The sequence below is a fragment of the Tupaia chinensis genome, unplaced genomic scaffold (assembly GCF_000334495.1).
Source record: "Tupaia chinensis unplaced genomic scaffold, TupChi_1.0 Scaffold000045_1, whole genome shotgun sequence".
NCBI lineage: Eukaryota > Metazoa > Chordata > Mammalia > Scandentia > Tupaiidae > Tupaia > Tupaia belangeri.
In genome coordinates this window covers 4,558,275-4,562,206 of record NW_006159501.1, presented here as the reverse complement: position 1 = coordinate 4,562,206, position 3,932 = coordinate 4,558,275, and the positions used below count along the sequence as shown (strand labels likewise).

At 35.9% G+C, this 3,932-nt stretch overlaps 1 pseudogene; it reads left to right on the top strand.

Annotated features, from left to right (window-relative positions):
• Positions 1 to 1,394: 1,394 nt before the first annotated feature.
• LOC102472456 (zinc finger Ran-binding domain-containing protein 2 pseudogene) lies at positions 1,395 to 2,463 on the top strand (annotated as a pseudogene).
• The last annotated feature ends 1,469 nt before the right edge of the window (positions 2,464 to 3,932 follow it).

Sequence of the window (3,932 nt, the reverse complement as noted above, 5' to 3'; positions counted from 1 at the left end):
GCGCTCGTACCCTTTGGAATAAACCGCTCCCTCCACCAAAAAAAAAAAAGATACATGACATCATTAACTGATAATAATCTTTTCTACTTTAAAGATTTGTTTTAAACCTTGGAAGTTCTTTATTCTTTGTCAACGCAAGCTAACAATGACTACAAAATTGACAGAAAATCTATTTTTGCTGAATGTGAAACTTTTTCTCTGTTCACGAGTTCAGATATTTAGTAAAGCAGCTCACAATTCAATTAAATTTTAATTCAAACTCAAATTGTAAAAAGTGAAGTATTACTTGATTTCAGATTGCATCTAAGTGTCATGTAATTGAAAAACTATAAATAAAGTTTCAACTATTATACACAAGAATAATAAAGATACTAGCAGAAATAAATGAAATAGAAAATAAACGAACTATACAGAAAATAAATGAAAGTAAATCTGGTTCTTCAAAAAGATAAACAAAATTGATATACCACTAGCAAGACTTATTAAGAACAAGAAAGGAACTTATTAAGAACAAGAAAGGAACCAGGTAAATCAAATCTTGCAATAAAGCAGGCAATATATCAACAGACATAGTAGAAATACAAAACATCATTAGTAGGTACTATGAATAACTACATGCCAAGAAACAAGAAAACCTGGATGAGATGGACAAATTATTGGACACATATAATCTACCAAGATTGATCAAGGAAGATGTAGAATGTCTGAATATGCCCATAACAAGCCAGGAGATTGAATCAGTAATAAATAACCTCCCAAAAAAGAATAGCCCTGGTCCTGATGGCTTCACCTCTGAAATCATGTTTTTTTTTTGTTTGGTTTTTGGTTGTTTTTTTTTTTTTTTTTTTTTTTTTCTTTAGGGCCAATTCACCCGCCAAAAAAAAAGAGAGACAGAGAGATAGAAAGCGAGAAATAACTCCACAGGGGGGAATGGCCACGCTGAAATTCCTTCTCCTACATTCTCCTTTCAGGATTTGGGCATGCACGCACATGCACCCAGCATGAGTTTAAGCCACCGGGTTCAGGACTTGAACCTCAGTCAACTACGTAGGAGTCCAGAGACATAGCTGTTACGCTAACTGCTGGTCCCAGCTTCACCTCTGAATTCTACAAAACTTTTAAAGAAGAGTTAGCCTCCATAATGTTCAAGTTATTTCTAAAGATCCAAAAGGGTGAATGTTTCCTTAATTCATTCTAGGAAGCCTCCATCATCCTTATCCTTAAAACAAATAAGGACAGGCCAAGGAAGGAAAACTATAGACCAATATCTCTGATGAATAAAGATGCAAAGATTCTTAACAAGACACTAGCAAATAGTATCCAGCAACTTATAAAAAGATTATACATCATGATCAGGTAGGCTTTATTCCAGGAATGCAAGGTTTGTTCAACATATGCAAAACCAGGAAGATGTGCTGTGGCTGGCTGTGGTGGTGACTTCCAAGGTGTCGACCAAAAATTTCTGAGTCAGTGACAGGGACTACATTTACCCTGACAAGAAATGTGGAAATGTAAACTTTGCTAAAAGAACCAGCTGTAATAGGTGTGGTAGGGAGAAAACTGAGGCCAAGATGATGAACGCCGGGGGAACTGAAATAGAAAAGGCTTCCAAAAAGAGCTGAGGCCTATTCAGTGCTAGTGACTGGCAATGTAAAACTTGCGGTAATGTGAACTGGGCCAGAAGATCAGAGTGTAACATGTGTAATACTCTAAAGTATGCTAACATAGAAGAAAGAACAGGATATGGTGGTGGTTTTAATGAAAGCGAAAATGTTGAGTACATAGAAAGAGAAGAACCTGATGGTGAATATGATGAGTTTGGATGTAAAAAGAAAAATTACAGAGGAAAGGCAGTGGGTCCTGCATCTATATTAAAGGAAGTTGAAGATAAAGAATCTGAGGGTGAAGAAGAGAATGAGGATGACTTTTCTAAATATAAATTAGATGAAGATAAGGATGAATATGATGCTGATCTCTCAAAGTATAATCTTGATGCCAGAGAAGAAGATAGTAATAAAAAGAAACCTAATAGAAGTTTCTCAAAATCTCAATCTTCACATTCATGATCTTCATCATGTGCATCCTCCCCCTCAAGTAGGTCTAGGTCCAGATCCTGTTCAATAATTTCTTCCAGCTTGCAGTCAAGATCTCATTCCAATTCCAGAGAATATTTGAGATCTCATGGGCTGGCTGAAATCAAGACCCAGATCCCACAAGGGCTCTCCTTCCCCACAAAAAAGATCTTACTTGAGTTCATATTCTTCTCCTGAGAGGAACAGAAAGAGAAGTCGTTCTAGATCTTCTTCATCTTGTAATTGCAAAAAAAAGATGAACAAGATCATGGTCCCCAAAAGCCAGAAGATTGATGAAAACACTAAAGAACCTGAGTCCAGGGCCAACCCCTATGGAACACCACTACTTTATCCAGGCACCACAGCTCATCTTTGGATCATCCCATTCTAGTTCTGATTCTAGTTCAAAAAAGAAATCATGTATTAATTACATCTTTAAAAATATACAAAACCATAAATGTAACACACTATATTAACAGAAAGAAAGATAAAACCATATTATCATATAAATTAATGCAGAAAAAGCATTTGATAAGATACAACATCCATCATGATCAAGACTCTCAGCAATATTGGCATAGAAGGGTCATTCTTGAACATAGTAAAAGCTATCTATGAAAAACCCGTAGCGAACATCATCCTGAATGAAGGAAAACTGAAAGTTTTTCCACTAAAAACTGGTACAAGACAAGGATACCCACTTTCTCCACTCCTTTTCAATAAGTACTGGAAGTCCTCGCCAATGCAATAAGAAAAGAGAATAAAATAAAAAGCGTTCAAATAGGAAAAAGAGGGGTGAAACTCTCTCTATTTGCAGATGACATAATTGTATACATAGACGATCCAATGGTATCCATGAAAAAATTCTTGGAAGTAATACATGAATACAGTAAAGTTGTACAAAAACCAACATACAGAAACATATAGCATTTCTATGTAAGAACAGCAGGCAGACTGAAATAGAACTGAAAAATGTAATTCCATTTATCATAGCCACAAAAAGTATAAGATGCTTAGGAATAAATCTAACCAAAGAAGTTGAACCTCCACAAGGAAAACTACAAAAAGCTAAAAAAAAGAAATTGAAAATGACACAAGTGGAAGGATATCCCTTGTCCCTGGATTGGAAAAATTAATATAATCAAAATGGTAATTCTAACCAAACTAATCGACATATTTAATGCAATCCCAATCAAAGTACCAGACACATTCTTCACAGATCTAGAAAAGACAATCATAAAATTTGTCTAGAATCATTGAAGACTTCATATTGACAAAGTAATCCTGCACAAGAAGAGTGAGGTGGGCAGCATCTCACTCCTAGGCCCAAAAATAAACTACAAAGCTGTGATAATCAAAACAGCATGGTACTGGCACAGAAACAGACAGGTAGACCAATGGAACAGTATAGAGTCCCCTGAAATAAATTCCCAAACATACAGTAAGCTTATTTTTGACAAAGGGCATCAGGCAATCCGGTGAGAAAAGGAAAACCTCTTCAGCAACTGCCGCTGTACAAACTGGATATCTACTTGGAGAAAGATGAATCTAAACCCTTACCTCTCACCATTGACAAAAATCAACTCAAGGTCGATCAAAGATCTAAAGCTAAGACCTCAAACCATAAAACTGCTCCTGGAAAATACTAGAGAAACTCTGAGAGACATTGGGGTAGGCAAAGACTTCCTAATTAAAACCCCCAAGGTACAGTCAATAATTCCCAAAATAGACAAGTCGTATTACATCAAGCTAAGAAGTTTTTTCATGCTAAAAGACACAGTAATTACTGTGAATTGACAGCCCTCAGAATGGGAAAAGATTTTTGTAAACTACGCATCAGGTAAGAGACTGATAACCAGA